General features: G+C 40.7%; 1 long non-coding RNA gene across 1 annotated transcript; it reads left to right on the top strand.

Moving 5' to 3' along the window:
• The first annotated feature begins 14,962 nt into the window (after nt 1–14,962).
• On the top strand, nt 14,963–16,881 carry LOC135092721 (uncharacterized). Its single transcript, XR_010263039.1, has 2 exons — nt 14,963–15,528; nt 15,779–16,881. It is a non-coding gene; the product is annotated as an uncharacterized LOC135092721 (long non-coding RNA).
• Nucleotides 16,882–19,178: the final 2,297 nt, after the last annotated feature.

The raw sequence follows: 19,178 nt of genomic DNA on the forward strand, positions 1-19,178 counted from the left end.
CTCTTCCTGTTAGTCATCAATGATCTTCTGAACCAAACTTCTTGTCCTATCCACTCTTACACTGATGATACCACCATGCACTTTTCCATGTCTTTTCATAGCCGTCCAAGCCTTCAGGAAGTAAGCAGTTCATGCAGGGAAGCCACAGGACGCCTGACTTCTGGTCTCTCTAAAAGTTCTGATTGGGGCACAGAAAACTTGGTATTGTTCAGTGCCTCAAAAACTCAATTCCTCCATCTATCAAGTTGACACAGCCTTCCAGACAGCTATCCCCTGTTGTTCAATGACACTCAGCTGTCCCCCTCTTCTATGCTGAACATCCTTGGTCTGTCCTTTTCTTATAATCTAAACTGGAAACCTCACATCTCATCTCTACCTAAAACAGTTTCTATGAAGTTAGGCGTTTTGAGACGTCTCCATCAGTTTCTCCATTCACCTCACCCCACCCCCCAGCTGCTAACTCTGTACATGTAAGGAGTATGCTTCACATGTCTGGAAGGATTCCATTCATACCGCTCTTTTAGACAGTAGAATCAAAAGCTTTTCGTCTCACCAACTTCTCTCCTCTAACAGACTGTCTTCAGCCTCTTCCTCATCGCCGCAATGCTACATCTCTAGCTATCTTCTATCGCTATTTTCATGCTAACTGCTCTTCTGATCGTGTTAACTGCATGCCTCCCCTTCTCCCGCAGCCTCGCTGCACAAGACTCTTCTTTCTCTCAACCCTATTCTGTCCACCTCTCTAATGCAAAAGTTAATCAGTATTCTCAATCATTCGTCCCTTTCTCTGGTAAACTCTGGAACTCCCTGCCTACCTCTCTATTTCCACTTTCCTATGACTTGAATTCCTTCAAGAAGGTATCAAGACACTTATTCTTCAATATTTACTACTGCTGCGGATCCTATTCAGGGGCTGGCATCTCAGTGGGCTTTTTTTTTTTTTTTTATTGGATTTTTGTTGCCCTTGGCCGTTGTCCCTCCTACATAAAAAATAAAAAAAAGTTTCCTCCAGGCGTTGTCACGTCTCCAAGGGTAACCAAATGAGGTTACACGATCAGAGTGACCTTATTAATCCATGGTCACTTCCTCTCGCGCCGCCAGCCAGGATGGAAACTACCGCTCCCGCTCGCTCTCGCCACCACAGCCGAGAAAACGAGCTTGCTTACTCAGTAAATAATTATTTTTTTGGAAGAAAAAGCTAATAGAGGATCATTACTTGATCCCACAAGAAATGTTGCCCGAACAGCGAAAGCCACCAACATGCCTTGACTTTTACCTCGATGGCTGTAGCCGCTGTATATGTACAACTTAAAAAATTACACGACGGCTAGAGATACGTATAGATACGTATATACGTATGTTGTAATGTGACATTTATGTTTTATTGGTTAGCGTTATATTATCCATAGTGAATGATGTTATATATGAGAAGTGTATGGCGCGCCTACGCGCCAGCACAACAGAGTGAGAGGGGAGTGTAGGGCCGAGGAGACGCGTTGAACTTGCCCGCTCAGCTATTTGTCTTGCCTAAGGGTCAGTTGTTATGACGTGAGTGTTGATAACATACCTACAGCATAATAAACATCATAGGCTATACGGGACCAGCAGCGTCTCCAAAGCCACTTCGTGACAGTCACACCTACACGTCAGACTTGTCTCCGGAAGGCGCGGAGAGTAAATCCCAGTGAATCCCCAAGTGCTCATCCCGGTAAATCCCCGAGTGTAATCCCTTGCATACAACCAAGAGGACAATTGTTTCCCACACTGTGTATGTTTTTATCATAATATTAGATAATTGATACTTACGTAACTATAAAAATTTGATGGTGTTAATATAATTAATGTAATTACTTATAGTAATAAGATACTTACGTAAATGTGAGGATTTAGTGATGTGTTAATATAATTACACTTAACGTAACATAAAGACGTGCATCAGATCACGCAGACGAGAGGGCGACTTCCTGTATTTGTGCTGGTGGTGTTCATCTGTAGAACCGACTGAACCCGCTAAAGTGTAGGTAACTCTGTACTGATTCATATATTTTATGGAATTGACAACGTGATGTGTCATGACATTGATGTACTGCAATACCTGTTTTACCTATTTATAAACTTTTCTGTGTTATTCTCGTTATTAGTGATGATATGTTAATTAGCAGGTTTGACCGCTTCTGAATACAAAGAGCGAGTACTACACAGCTCGTTTCAGTCACCTCCAGTACAATATATTAATAAAGCGTCGTACGGCGCTTACAATGGTGATGTGGAAAACATTCCAACTAAGGAATAAAAATACAACATCATAGTTTAAGGGAAATATCATATCTAAAAGGAAACCTATCACATTTAAACGAAATTCAGTGGAGAGAGAGAGAGAGAGAGAGAGAGAGAGAGAGAGAGAGAGAGAGAGAGAGAGGGGGGGGGGAGCTTGACTGACTGACAGGCATATTTTTTTTCAAATTCTAATGATTCATAGGCAAGTAATAAATCTCTGAAAAAAAGAAATTTGCATGAAATGTAGATTGTATATACAGAAAGAGAGAGAGAGAGAGAGAGAGAGAGAGAGAGAGAGAGAGAGAGAGAGAGAGAGAGAGAGAGAGAGAGAGAGAGAGAGAGAGAGAGAGAGAAGTGGTGTGTGGGGATCAAGGTTATCAGCGACACGCTCTTATCTGATGATTGCCCAGTACAAGGTTTGGCAGTGGGGCAGGCCAGGGAATCCCTGGAAAGGACAATGCCTAAACATTCAGTTCAAAATGGTCAGACCATACTTAATCTCATGTGAATCCATATTGTTATCTCCTACTACTTCCTACGTCTAACTAGTATCTTCCTCTGCCTGGGTTTGGCATGATTATTGCACAATATTCTAGTTTTAGAGAGTTACATGGCCACTTTAGATGCGTTGCGTTAAGAGCGCTTTTCAAAACATGGAGAGTGAGGTGCTGATGAGATATTTTCAGGGAGGATTATGGTAATTTCTACCTTCGCGATTACAAACACCGCTATACAATAATAGAAAATAACGAAATAAATAAAAAAAAAATAGATTAAAGAAATTACAACTACTTGTAATCTTTGAAATTATCATGATAGTAGTAATGATGATGATGATGATAATGATAACAATAATAATAATAATAATAATAATAATAATAATAATAATAATAATAATAATAATAATAATAATAAAAATAATAATATTAATAATAGTAGTAGTAGTAGTAGCAGTAGTAGTAGTAGTAGTAGTAGTAATAATAATAATAATAATAATAATAATAATAATAATAATAATAATAATAATAATAATAATAATAATAATAATAATAATAATTATTATTATTATTATTATTATTATTATTATTATTATTATGAGAATATTTTCCTTGTTAAAAAATTAATAAAAATAACAATAATGATGCTAAATCCATTCCAAGCTACATAACTGGTACATGGTGGATGAAGGACTGTTCCCATCCTATGCTGTGTGGTACTTCCCGCGACACACTCCATGGAAGGGAAGTTTTAGCAGAGGCATCAGACACCTGCAGGCTGCAGGAGTGCTGCAGTATTGGCAGAAGGTAGGTAGGTAGTCATGTTATCATAGTATTAGATAGTAAGATTAAGAAAATAACGATTGTTTTTTTTTTTTACATCATATTGAAATTTATTTGTATCTTTAAGCAGTTTCATTTGAATGATATGACAGCTTTAGAAGGGGAAAGAAAAAAAAAAAGCTTTGGTTAAAAGGGGAATTCATAATTATCAGAAAGGCAGAGAAACACCAAGATCTACCTATCTATCTATCTATCTATCTATCTATCTATCTATCTATCTATCTATCTATCTATATATATATATATATATATATATATATATATATATATATATATATATATATATATATATATATATATATATATATATATATATATATATATATATATATATATATATATATATATATATATATATATATATATAATTTTTTTTTTTTTTTTTTTGTTACAACCACAAATTCCACCCTTCTCACAGCTGCCGCAACTGAACTAGCTTCCCTGAGCAACCTCCTATGTGGACTCAGTGCGGGGCTCAAATACAGATTACAAGGTCCATCTGGTCTCTTCCACCCTTTAAATGGATGGTCATAACACCAGGTTCTACCTTTCTTCTTGCCTGTCGGTATCTAGATTCAGCTTCCCCCAGGAAGAGATAGATAGATTAGAGATAGATAGGAAGAGATAGATTGATAATCTGGCCGAGGGACTCCAACAGATTGCGAGAGGATGGACCAGTGCCTGCACCCACACTCACAAGGTGTCAAGACACACAAACTGCGAATGAACCCAACTGATGCAGTTTGTGCCTCAATTTAGGGAGAGCGGCATACAACAAAACCTCCCATGGGGCTAACACGTTATCCAATAGGATGGAGCTTACTACCAATATCCCCTAATCTGATAATAATTTAACTTAAACGCTGAAAATACCGCCCAAATCGCCAGCATTCCTAATGGATCTTTCTTATTCTAATGTCAGGCTATCACTGAACTCGTTGCATGGAAAGAGAAGAGAGACAATGGATGAGGCATTCCCACGCTCAGGAGGGTACAAAATATGGGTAAGGGAGGGGGTGGGGAACGAGAGGGTGAGAGGCCCAGCTTATTCTCCCGCACACACAGCTATCTATGGACAATATGTTTATGAAATTGTTGTGCGCTTATTAAAATGGCTGGGTGGGTATTAAAATCTTTGATAACAAAAAAAAAAAAAAAACTATTCTCCTCTTTTACTCATTATAATGATTTAGCTCTCGGAAATGAGGGGAACAAGGGAAAAATTTAGAAAGCTAATGCCAGGTGAGTATTCCACATTTTACACATAAAACATAAGGTATCACATGGAGCGAGTATGACTCATCGTTTCGCTCCCCTCTCATCTCTCTTTCTTCTCTCTATTCCTTCTTTCTAGTCTTCTTTCTGCTCTACTCTGGCTTCTAGGCTGCCCTGTGTAACACATCCCTTCCAGAAAAGAAAAATTTTGGAAGTTATATGACTTAAGAAATTTTTAGTTATACACAAAGAATTAAATTCACAGCTCTACATAAATAATTATAATTACACAATTCACTTTTCAATATACTTCAACAACTACAGGGAAACTTACGGCCTACTCATGGATACACAGATTACACAATTACGGAGCGCTACAACAACAAATACAGAAACAGGGCCACAACTTAACCCTACTTCAAGACACAATCGGTGCCGTTTCTTTCTATTATTTCCATGAGGCCAGTCTCTGCCTCTCATACAAGACCTATGACCTTCACGATGACGTTTATGTGAGGACTTTTTCCTGCAGGGAGTCTTATTCACATCACCTTTACTCCAGCAGCTACTGCTGCTCCAACTTTTGTGACTTTCCTTTTCTCTTTCTCCTTCGTCTCTTCATGCCTCTACCTTCACTAATACTCCACCTGCTCTCACCTCTCCTCTCTCTGCTACATGACCAACACCGTCTTCCATGCCTTCTTCCCACATTAACATCAGCACAAGTCACCAAGCAAGAACAAACCTGCGTCCTCTTCACACTCAACACCCCTAACAGATGCTGTAGCATCATGGTGCTTCAGCACAACACCGCCAGGTAACACCCTTTTTGGCTGAATGAAACCCACCTGGGGGCCACAAGGCAGGACAAACTCAATGACAGCCTCCACTACTTAACACTGAAGGATACGCTGCTTTCTTTGCCGGGCCATCACTGCTCGCACCTCCACTCAATCTTGCTCACTCCTAGGAGCCTCCATGTCAAATCCAGAAAATAAACTAAAAATGCCACTTCCTTAGTAAAAGTCACCTGCTGCTCTTACTCAAATAAAACAGTACTTCTGACATGTGACACTGCCAAGCTTGTTTGTTCCTCTCAGATAAAAACAATACTACTACAAGCCGCTTCTCCCACTGGCCCTTCTCTGACACAGAAGGCACTACAACGAGCTAATGGCTGCCCCTCTACAGGAAGCAACTCGCACACTTGAGGCAAAACTACACTTGGCCATCCAAACACAACAAACTCCAGCTCCAAACCAAGCCTGGCCAAAATGAAATTGGGCCAACTCAACGGCTCCTAGCAACTGCTCCCAAGTGCAATTCACCCGACTCCTTGTCCTCTAGAGAAGGACAACACCAATCATCACATACTGTACTACACGGACCCAGCACCTGACACACGAACACCTTGGCCACATGAAGCCCACAGCAACACTGTGGGTGCTTTACGAGCAGCAAGCAATATCTCACAACAAACAGTTTCTCTCAGTATTGCCTCCCGACATCGCACTATGATGGTGACATCAGTAAGAACACTCTCTTAACTTCATCAAGGGTAGGAAGGGCATCCACTCGAGGTAATGGTTTCCAAATGCCAAATCCAAAGTTCTTCGTTATGAGGCACCATCCTAGCTCCGATAGACTAGGAAAACCGGACATAAGACACATTACCACACTTCCCTTACTGGCCCTCACCTGCCTCGGGCTGCCAAAGTTCCCAGTGGGTTGTTCCCTCTTCATCCTCAGGAACGACTCCATTTCCAGGTCCCTCGCTAGGGCCTCCTCCAGATTCTTGGGATGTGCCTCCTGGACACAGATGCGAATTTGGGGATGACTGATCGCATCCACGAATTGGTCATGTAAGAGGATGGTGAGCATGTCCCCATTGGCCTTGCGGTAGACACGACGCACCAGCACCTCCAGGTCCTCTGCTAGGTGCGTGAAGGACTCCCCAGAGCCCCACACTTTGGTCCTGAACTTCATCCTGAATTCCTCCGTCTGCTGTTGGTGCCCATATCTCCTCTCCATTGCTGGAGTCACTCTATTGTAGGAGCACCACTTGAAGGGAGGGAGGTGGTTTAACACTTCCAATGCCCAGGAACTCAGACCTACTGCTGTGTCACTAGGTTGTCCAAATACCTTTCCAGGTCACCTGTCGCGTTTTCTACCTCCTCCAACATTTCACTCTTCACTCGCTGGCACTCATGTTCTGTGTGCACCTTTGCCTCGCTTAGCACCCGGTCAACACTCCTCACGATCACATCTAGTTTTGCCTTGGCCCTCTCAGCCTACACATCCACGGTTGCCCTCATTTTTGTGAATGTTTTCTTGGTCTGAGTCATCAGTGCCATGGCCTGAGCTGCCATCACATCTGCAAATGTTGTTTCTTTCCCTTCCATGGCACTTTCACTGTTAAAGGCATAGATGACACACTATTCTCCAGCAGCGCATTAGTACATACAAAATTTCCCACTCCTGACACCAATGAAATGAGATTATTCCTTACCCCAATGTGCCATTGTCGCCAGACACGCTGCACTGCTCACTACGTAGACTCACCTTCAGGGTCTGTGTGTGCTGGTGCACAATCAATTATGTCCTCTCACTGCAACCCTGCCCTATCATTAGCTACTACCCTTTCACCCACACACTTGCCATGGTTGGCGCAAACAATGAGTGTTTTTCCTCACTATTTTCTTATAGTAGACAGTACACACGCCTACTGTCACAGGACCCACCCCTGGTGACTGACAAAACTAAGTATCCTCAGTGTTCAGGCCTCCTGGCTCGGGAAAAACGTGGGCTGTTCCCACTTCGTCTTCTCATGATGGCTGGCTGGCCCTCCTGTCACACATCCTGTCCTCAGATCAGTCAGTCAGGAACTGGTTTCCTGCTGTTTTGCTTCCACCAATCAGATCCCCCTTGAATAGTCATGTAGCTCTACAGGGGACGCTCCAGGCTCGGTAATAAGGGTGAGTTTCGTTGGTGCTATTCCTTCCAGTTTCTCATCTCCCACACTTCGCTGTATTCCTTTCATACCAGAACACAGGGGGAGGGAGGGAAGGGAAGGGAAGGATTCATAACACTATGTTTAAAATAGATACTTAATATTTTCAATTTTATATTTTTAGACTTGAACTAAATAGAGGAAAAGTATAATATATACTATAGGGGAAAAATATAATAAATTCATTTTTTTTGTAGTTATTCATCCTACTCCCTTGCATACTGACATGAATTTATCAAAATTTCATGGAAGGGTGCATGGACTCGGAAAAGGTTGAGTTCTGTGACTTCTATCAAATGAGAGCTCTTGTGACACATTTCTAACTTTGGATAGTCCTTCTGGCCTCTCTCTCTCTCTCTCTCTCTCTCTCTCTCTCTCTCTCTCTCTCTCTCTCTCTCTCTCTCTCTCTCTCTCTCTCTCTCTCTCTCTCTCTCTCTTTTAAGGACTGTCACCTCAGTTGTCCTTTTTCTTTTTCTATGAATTTTGTTGTCTTTGTCCAGTAATTCTCATGCATTAAAAAATAATCATAATCTGCCAGAGGAAAGCAGACAAACAAGCAGAGAAAAACCAAGACGCAGACAAGGAGACATACTAAGGCTAATGCTGTCTCATGTAAACAGGAGGAGATGCAGACAAAAGGTGACAGTGATATGGAATCCAGCAGTCCTTCCCTTCCTCTCTCACTGCATCACCTTCAAGGTGCCTTCTTCTTCATGATCCTTGGATGGATAGCTGGCGGGATTGTGGTTCTACTGGAAATGCTGTGCCACCGATGTTCACCGGTAGGTCATGTGTAGAGAATAACTCAGCATAACATATCCCTAGTTGTTTGCAGACGTAATGATGATGATGTGTTCAAATATTAACTTACAAAATTAGAATGACAGTAAATGCTGATGGTATACTCGTATGCAAAGGAAGGCTAACTATAAAAAAATATCTACACTTGTTCTTGTAAATTTTGAATGTAACATTAACAAGATAAATATTTAATGAATCCCAATTAAGATATGCCTTTAATGAACCGGTTATGAAATATTCATTACTGCGTAGTGGTGATGTGCTACTTGACAGAAAGGGAGACGAGCTCTCTGATTTCTTTAAAATTTTTTTTCTCTACTTAGATATTATATGAAATGAAGAATGGCATCTGTCTTGTTCCAAATGTAACACAAAAAAAGTGTACCATAGGCACCTACTACTACATATTATTACTACTACTACTACTACTACTACTATTACTACTACTACTACTACTACTACTACTACTATTACTACTACTACTACTACTACTACTACTACTACTACTACTACTACTACTACTACTATAATGTCTCATAGCATAAAGTGGCGAAGGGAAGTCCTCTACATGGGATAGTGTGGTTTAGGGCAAGGCATACTCTTTCCTTTAAAACCAAAGATAGGCTGGTGGAAAGCGGGGGATGTGATGTTAATTTGGATTCATTTTGATGACCAAGAAGATGTGGATTAGGTGGTAAACTACCTCTAATCCTCACCCAACACACACACACACACACACACACCGCGTAGTGCGGTTAGCACGCTTGGTTCCAGTCATTGGCGCAGCAAGGCAAATGGGCGAGCCTCTTAATGTGTAACCTCTGTTCACCTAGCAGCAAGTAGGTAAGGGATGTAAGCCGAGGGAATGTGAGCTCACTGTCCCAGTGTGTGACATGAGTGGTCTCATTCCTACCCAAAGATCGGTCACTATGAGTTCTGAGCCTTTTCTAAAGGGGAGTGGCTGGTTGGTCTCTCTCTCTCTCTCTCTCTCTCTCTCTCTCTCTCTCTCTCTCTCTCTCTCTCTCTCTCTCTCTCTCTCTCTCTCTCTCTCTCTCTCTCTCTCTCTCTCTCTCTCTTTAACATTAACAGTCTTATTATGATCTCTGTGACATTAGCAGTCTCATTATAATAAGTATTTGAAATACTTCCACTCAAACACATTAAAGGAAAACATGTCAGGTGTGCCATGTAATAAGGTCTTAAGTAGTTAATCCTCACCCTCTTCTCTCTCTCTCTCCCCTCTCCACTTTTCTGTCACTATCCATTCTTGCCATTTTATATATATATATATATATATATATATATATATATATATATATATATATATATATATATATATATATATATATATATATATATATATATTATTTATTTTTATTTTTTTTTATTAAAGTGATGACATTAAAATTTTACACACACACACACACACAAACACACGCATGGACAAGAGGAGAGAGATGAGATGAGGTCACTAATCCACGTGGTCACCTGAATTCAGTGTATCAGTTTGGCGCAGACTGATTTCTACTAAAGACTCTTTACACATTCTTTCTTGATACATGTGTTCATGCTTTCGTGTTTACTGATACAACCATGTGACTGCATTCCTTTTTTTTTTTTTTTTTGATGTCGGAGGGACACCAGCCAAGGACAAAAAAAAAAAAAAAAAAAAAAAACACTTAGATGCTGGTCCCCAAATAAGGTCAAAGCATTAGTCAAAAATTGATGGATAAGTGTCTTGAAACCTTCCTCTTGAGTAAATCAAAGTCACGGGAAGATGTAAATACAGAAACAGAGTTTACCAGAGAAAGGGATAAATGATTAAGAATACTGGTTAACTCTTGCATTTGAGAGATGGGGATAATATGGGTGAGAGAAAGAAGAAAGTCTTGTGCAGCGAGGCCGCGGGAAGAGGGGAGGCATGCAGCTAGCAAGATCAGAAGAGCAGTTAGCATGAAAATAGCGGTAGAAGATAGCAAGAGATGCAACATTACGGCGGTGAGAAAGAGGCTGAAGACAGTTTAGAGGAGGAGGCAGTAGACACCTGCCAAAACGATAATTACTTCCAGTGAGGTCTAAAGAACTGTTCAGGGGGTGCTGTGAACTTATCATTAAACCCAGCTGTGACCTCACTGAATGTTTCCCTTTGTGTCTCACAACACAAGGGGGCAGTCACAGCCTGCCCTCTAAAGACAACTCTCTTCCTCCACACAAAACTACAAGCACCTAATAACACACACACCTTTCACTCAAAAATTTTAAAATCATCATGGCGACTCCTACACCGGCCTCGGAGTCCCCATCTGGGGAGGGGACCATAAAATTAATGTCCCCAGGTCGGACTGCCTTTCTGTCGACGACCCTAAGTGTCTTGACACCCCCCTCAACTTTTTCTTCATTAACTTCTGCAACATTCGCGGTCTAAGATCTAATTTTCAATCTGTAGAACACCACCTCTCTTCTAAACCTCATCTTCTTTTCCTCACTGAAACTCAGGTGTCTGAGGCAACTGACAGTAGCCCCTTTTCTGTTCCCTCCTACTTTCTCTATCCTCATTTTCGATCCAAAGCTGGATGCTGCGTTTATGTGCACAATGACTTACCTGCTATCGTGCCCACGCTCTTGAATCTTCCGAGTTTTCCACCATCTGGCTACGACTACAGAGTCACTCTCATACTAAATTTATCTGTGCTGTATACCTCTCTCCTAACTCCTCTGACTATAAGAAATTCTTTGACTACTTAACTTCCAAAGTGGAGCACATTCTGACCCTCTTCCCTTTTGCAGAGATCTCCATTCTTGGAGACTTCAATGTTCACCACCAGCTTTGGCTTTCCTCTCCCTTCACTGACCATCCTGGTAAACTACCCTACAACTTTGCTGTCCTCCATGACCTAGAGCAATTGGTGCAACACCCTACTCGTATTCCTGACCGTCTTGGAGATACGCCCAACATTCTTGACCTTTTCCTGACCTCTAATCCTTCTGCTTATGCTGTCACCCTTTCTTCTCCGTTGGGCTCCTCCGATCACAATCTCATATCTTTATCTTGTCCTATCACTCCAATCCCTCCTCAGGATCCCCCTAAGCGAAGGTGCCTCTGGCGTTTTGCCTCTGCTAGTTGGGGGGACATGAGGAGGTATTTTGCTGATTTTCCTTGGAATGACTACTGCTTCCGTGTCAGAGACCCGTCTTTGTGTGCTGAGCGCATAACAGAGGTGATAGTGTCTGGCATGGAGGCATACATTCCTCACTCTTTTTCTTGTCCTAAACCTTCAAAGCCTTGGTTTAACACAGCTTGTTCTCGTGCTATACATGATAGAGAGGTGGCCCACAAAAGGTACTTAAGCCTTCCATCACCAGAATCTCGTGCACTTTATATTTCTGCCCGGAACCATGCCAGGTCTATTCTCCAACTAGCCAAAAACTCCTTCATTAACAGAAAATGTCAAAACCTTTCAAGATCTAACTCCCCTCGTGATTTCTGGCATCTAGCCAAAATATCTCCAATAACTTTGCTTCTTCTTCTTTCCCTCCTCTATTTCAACCAGATGGCACCACTGCTATCACATCTATTTCTAAAGCTGAACTCTATGAAGTTAGGTGTTCTGAGACGTCTCCGCCAGTTTTTCTCACCCCCACAGCTGCTAACTCTGTACAAGGGCCTTATCCGTCCATGTATGGAGTATGCTTCACATGTCTGGGGGGGTTCCACTCATACTGCTCTTCTAGACAGGGTGGAATCAAAAGCTTTTCGTCTCATCAACTCCTCTCCTCTAACTGACTGTCTCCAGCCTCTCTCTCACCGCCGCAATGTTGCATATCTAGCTGTCTTCTACCGCTATTTTCATGCTAACTGCTCTTCTGATCTTGCTAACTGCATGCCTCCCCTCCTTCCGCGGCCTCGCTGCACAAGACTTTCTTCTTTCTCTCACCCCTATTCTGTCCACCTCTCTAACGCAAGAGTTAACCAGTATTCTCAGTCATTCATCCCTTTCTCTGGTAAACTCTGGAACTCCCTGCCTGCTTCTGTATTTCCACCTTCCTATGACTTGAATTCCTTCAAGAGGAAGTTTCAAGACACTTATCCATCAATTTTTGACCACTGCTTTGACCCTTTTATGGGACTGGCATTTCAGTGGGCATTTTTGTTTATTAGATTTTTGTTGCCCTTGGCCAGTGCCCTTCCTACATAAAAAAAAAAAAAAAAAAAAAAAAAAAATATATATATATATATATATATATATATATATATATATATATATATATATATATATATATATATATATATATATATATATATATATATATATATATATATATATATATATATATATATATATATATATATATATATATATATATATATATATATATATATATATATATATATATATATATATAAAAGGCCGAGGAAGATGTCTACCTACTCCAAATTTTCCTCTGTGGTAATCCCTAACTAAACTAACTAGCTAGAAAAAAACAAATAACTAAGGATGCCTGGAGTGCTTATCTGTTTTAGTGGCGTGGGTGGACGTCCACGTGGTTGAAAGCAGGTCAGGGTCTAGGTGAGAGGTGTGGATGGCAAGCCGCCTGAGCACGTGGCTTCTTCAGCAGAAACACCACAGCTGGAGTAGGTGACGATATTGAGCTGGGTGTGGAAGAATCTGTAGGTGCAGTCCTAGCAGTCTTCCACCTGTCTCTGGGTGTCTGTGTGGCGTTATCTTACAACCACAGGGTGACCTGGGCTGACCTCGTCCTAGCTGGATTGTCCGTGTAGTCCCGTGTCCTCTCCTCTCTTCTTGCTTTTTCTTTAGTTACTGGCGTGGTGTAGTCTGTGTCTCTATGGCTGTGGGTGCCCCCTCAACGAGGGTTGAAGGCAACCGCACAACTCAGAGGCCAGTCACAATCATCTTGTATATGTACAGATCAGGGCTGGAAAGAGAGCGAGGGTGGTCGCTTGGGTAAGAAGACGGCAACGATATTACTATGCACTTCGTCTGGCCGTGGTTGACTGCCTACCGCGATATTCCACACTACTTCTTCTATGATCCTCCTGTACTCTTTTATTCTTGGAAGAACGTTTAGGCGTTGGCCAGATCTCACAGTTTCTCTTAAATATATCAGTTCTTTTTACTTTTAATTGAAATTTAAGCATTAAGTATGTATTATTTAGCTCATCAAACCATGCAGTGCTACGAGTTTTAAGACAATAAATAGTCTGGGTTTTATATAAATATCACAACATTTGATAATATAGCTTTGGGGCTTTGTCATTTAGGTCAAGCACCCGGGGTACTTATCGGTAAGGTCAGGTGACTCAGGTCAGAGAGATGGGTGGCTCAGCCTCTCGAAGGACACTCCCACGATGGAAGCAGGTGCTCGCGTGTTCTTCACATCCGGGAGAAATAACTTATTTACAACAAGAGTAAGTATTTTTAGAAGAGAAGGGCCAATAAAGGTCCTATCATTGCATCCTCCAGAGCATTAGTTCGAACAGCCAAAGACACTAATGTGAGTGAGATGACAGTGCGACGAATCTGCTCTGTCCCAAATCAAGAGTACGCGAAACATTTACCAGGAAAAAACAAAACAAATCATAGAAAAGAAAATATTCACACATTATCACACAATACTGAGAGAGAGAGAGAGAGAGAGAGAGAGAGAGAGAGGAGGTAAGACGGTCGCCTGTCCTTTCCACCAAGGTGTTAAACCGATAACACTATGTAACAAAATTTCACTTTTGTGTTGTCCTTGGCCCTTAACTAGAATTTTACCGTTATTTCCATCTAAACAAAACATAAAAGTTATTTTGATCCTAAAACTTTGCTTTTGTGGTTAGAACAATGGATTTACATTTTTGCCGTATTTCATTATAGTATGTGTTACCATTGGTTTTCATGTCAGTTAAAGACCTTTGCAAAATCTCAATTGCTTATCTAATTGCTTTTGAAATGTTGCAAATAAGTTAAAACAATGAAAGAAAGAATATAAGTGTTCTAAAGATTTTTAATTTTAAGATCATTCTTGAACTGACGAGATCTAGCAAGAAATTTCTCATATCTAGAAGAATTTCAGGAATTTCAAATCTTCCAGGATGTTCTACCAGACATGTTTAGAAGTTTCTAGAACATTTTGGAATATTCTATTCATTGTAAACATTTCCAGAATATTCTAAACTTTCTAGAATACAGTAGAAATATATAGAAGTATCAAGAATTTTCTAGAATCTAAAAGAATTTTCTAGAATGTTTCAGAATATTTTGAAGTAGGTTCAAGAATATTCTAGAAAGAATGAGAACATTCTGGAACGCATTCTAATAGGGGCTTGCAGACCACCAGTAAGGATCTCCTTTGGTTACCTGAGAAGACATCACGAAAGATGAAATGGCATCAAGAGTTTGCAATCATTCTCCAGATGCACTCTGCTACATATATGATCAATTCATCAAGCCAAGAGCAAAGAAGTTCTCTGGGACAGCATCTGGAAAAATTTGTGAAGCTTACAAAGCATTTGCTGTGCCAGTTGGGGACCAAGGCAAGACCTGGGTACCTCATTCTGCTTGTGAGCATTGTAAGAGAAGACTATAAGGTAAAATAGCTGTTAGTTTTCCAAGAGTAAAATTCAATTAAAAATTAATAATAAAGATAAAAATGTAACAGAAACTCATTGGGGATGGTGGGGTAAGACGGACCCATGGGCTGAAATGGAACCCCCCCATCTAATCTCAAGTAGAAAGGAAGAGGTTTCAAAATTTGATTCCTAGATGCCCTTCACGTCACTCAACAACGACGTCATTGCCGGCAGCAGGCATGGTGAGTTCCCCTTGTGCTTCTGAGTTGGAGGTTCGTCCTTTTACATAGTGCTGATGTTATATGTGCAAGGTAAGACACTGCATGTTTTGTATTGAAATAATTATTATAAAGATTTGCTACTTATGTCAGATATGCCCATAAGTGTATACATGATATATATGTGCCATAAATTTATAAAGAAAAACATGGATGCTTTAGTAAATTATTCTACATTGAATATTTAATTTGGGGATTAGATGGAACGTATGGGGGTTCCATCTCACCCCTCACACTATACATTTCACAAACTCTAAACATTCTCTTTTTTTTTTTTTTCCAGCCAGAGATGACTCATAAATATGTACGAGTTAGTAGCAGAGGGGAATGGACTGAGGCAGCTATGGAAAGTGCAATAGCTGCAGTTAGAGGAAAAAGGAATTAATTTTGCAACCGCACTGTAGTCACCGAATGCAACCATTGGATGTTTCCTTCATGAAATTGGTGAATGCCTACAATGTGAAGGCTGTTGAATCATTCTTCAGAAAGAATCCTGGCAGGTGACCGTCTACAAACTAAGTGGATTATTCGGAGAGGCGTATCTACAGGCTGTTGTTCCAAATACAGCTTTCGATGGTTATAAGAAAACAGGATTTTTTTCAATTGAACAGCCAGGTTTTTGGCGAAGCTATTTACCTGCCCACCCAACAGATATTCCATTCGAAGGTGAGCAAGAAGAGGAAGATCTAGCTAGACGAACCAGTTGTCCCTCCAATCATGGCCCTGGAGAATGAATATGACTTGGAAGCTGTTGAGCCAGAAAATTTCAGTGTTTTAGTGCCAAAAATTGCTTGGAGACTGTTCAAGTCAGGTAGTTCACCCCAGGACGTAATTCCCTTGCCAAAGTTGGCCACAACTGTACAAAAAAGAAGAGAGCCAGGCCCCAAAGGCGACCTCTTGTTTTGACAGCATTTTCATATAAAACAGAGTTAGAATCAGAAATTCAAAAGAAAAAGACTTTGCTATAACACAGAAATGTCAAAAGAGAGAAGGCGAGAAGAAGAAGAAACTAGCAATGTCTGCATCAAACAGACAACCTAACAAAAAGACGACAAAACAAAAAAGCAAAGCAAGAAAAAAAGCTGGATCATTCTGGTTCCAAGACAGTGATAGTAACAGTGAAGATGGAGTCAACTGAATGTTTGTACTGTATTGATACATTTGGCAGTTCTGTGAGAGGAGAAGGGTGGGTTTGTTGTGCTATTTGCAAACGTTGGGCTCATGACCAATGTGCAGGGATAGATGATGATGAGGAAGAGGTTTTTGTGTGTGATTTGTGCCAGTAAGGATTTGCTATTTCATTTCAGTTTGAGGGGTAAGATGGACCCCTGGGCTCCATCTTACCCCGTCATTTTGTTTTTGGTCCAATAAAACTTGATTTTGTAACATCTTGTCTTATTCTTTCCTTTCAAAAACCGTGACCCAGGTGTGGATTTTGTACACAACACTCCAAAGCACCACCACAAACCCTAAACCCCCCAGAATTAAATGTGGTTTCTAGACCCAATACTTTGTTAAGTATTCCATCTTACCCAACCTTCCCCTACTGTTGTTCTTGTACAGGATGGTATAGAGGAGAGAACAGAACCATGAAATTTGCTATCCCTAGAATATGGTGTGAACCTACTGATCACTCAACTGACTGCTATTTCTACATGGTGGATCCTTCCAAATGCTGATCTGGGAAAAAATGCACCTGCTGTTTTCTATCCAGACATTCCATCTTCCATTGCACCACACAGTACCTGATCTTCCTGTTCCAGCTCCTCCAGGAAAAAATCAACTATCAGAAGAGAGCAGCAAGTCAGAAGATGAACTAAACAGAGAGGAAGACTGTGACATCACAGATACAGTTGTAGTTGGGAGGAATCCTTACTACCCAAACCAAAGAGACCTCAATGACCTCATCAGAGATCTTGGTTTCACAAAGTCAAATGGTGAGCTTTTGATTTCAAGGCTGAAGGAATGGGACTTGCTTGATGACAGTGTGCAAGCCAAAGCACAAAGACCAGCCAAAGAAAACATCACAAACATTTCTCCAGCTTCTTTGCAAAGGAGGACAGGCTATGCTACTGCAATGATGTATCAGGCTTGTTTGATACTATTGGAATTGCCTGCAATTTAGATGAATGGAGACTCTTCATTGACAGCTCTTCCAAAAGCCTAAAGGCTGTACTTCTGCACAATGGTAACAAGTATCTACCTCTGTCTCTTGCTCATTCTGTGCATCTTAAGGAGGACTACAGCAGTGTAAAGCTTCTACTGGAAACTTTGAACTGCAACAAGTATGGCTGGGAAGTTATTGGAGACTTCAAGATGGTGGCTTTCTTGATGGGACTGCAAGGTAGTTTTTACCAAGAATCCCTGTTTCCTTTGCCTCTGGGACAGTAGAGACAGAGCAGCACATTACCAGAGAAAGCACTGGCCTCCAAAGACTGACACTACAGTGGGAGCACACAATATCAAACATGAGCCATTGGTGAATCCTCAGAAGGTTTTGTCTCCTCCACTCCATACTACACTCATGAAACATTTGATTACAGCTCTTGACAAGGAGTCTGCTGCCTTCACATATCTTCAAGACTTCTTTCCTAAGCTTTCAGAGGCAAAAGGTGAAAGCTGGTATCTTCATTGGATCACAAGGAAAATTATGGAGTGCTAAGAATTTCTACAGAAGCTCAAAGAAAAGGAGAAAAAAGCTTGGGAGTGTTTCATTGCTGTAGTACAGGGATTTCTTGGCAACAACAAGGCTGATAACTGTATGGAACTAGTTGAAGCTTTAGTGAAAAGCTTTGGTGAGATAGGCTGCAGAATGTCCTTGAAGGTCCATATCCTAGATGCTCACCTTGACAGCTTCAAGGAGAGTATGGGAGCATTTTCAGAAGAACAAGGGGAGTGCTTTCACAAAGATATGATGAACTTTGAACAGAGATATCAGGGATCCTTCAATGAAAACATGACAGGAGACTACATTTGGGGCTCATACATGAAAATGATTTGTTGTATTCACACAAATCAAGAAAAAAACTGTTCATTTTAAATCTAGTTTCTGAAGTTTTAAAATAAATTTTTGTGTCATTTGATTTTTCTTGTTTTCTATCCAAAAATGGTGAAAATGGTGAAATTTAGCTATTTTGGGGCAAAAAATCATTCTAAAAGCCACAAAAGTAAAGTTTGAAAGGAATAATGGATATTTTTATTGTTTTGCAATGAAAAGAGTTGGAATTTCTTCCCAAAGACAAAAATCGTGTTATATGGTGTAATTAATACAGTAGAGACACGGCAACAGCTCATGGGGAATTCCTCTACTCGGCCAACACCCAAATGTTCTAGGATTTAAAACACTATCTGTATCTACTCTTCCTGCATCTAAATCACATCCTTCTTGGCCTGGTTCTGGTATTATCATTGATCCATATTCACATTGTAGTGAGTTTTCTGGGCTGAACGTGCTTTTCAGATCGGAAGATGAGTGGGGCCCCTTGGAGAGATTTTCAGGAAGAGTGAATATAAAACAACCCTTTTGTGTAAAACGCCATGAATCAATAATGCAAGAACAGGCTGTGATAAACCAAGGTTTGGAAGGTCAAGAGAGAGAGTAAGGAATGTATGCCTCCATGGTAGACACTCTCCCCTGTTATATGCTCAGCACACAGAGATGGGTCTCTGACACAGAAGCAGTA

This window comes from Scylla paramamosain, chromosome 40, assembly GCF_035594125.1.
Source record: "Scylla paramamosain isolate STU-SP2022 chromosome 40, ASM3559412v1, whole genome shotgun sequence".
Taxonomy (NCBI): Eukaryota; Metazoa; Arthropoda; class Malacostraca; order Decapoda; family Portunidae; genus Scylla; species Scylla paramamosain.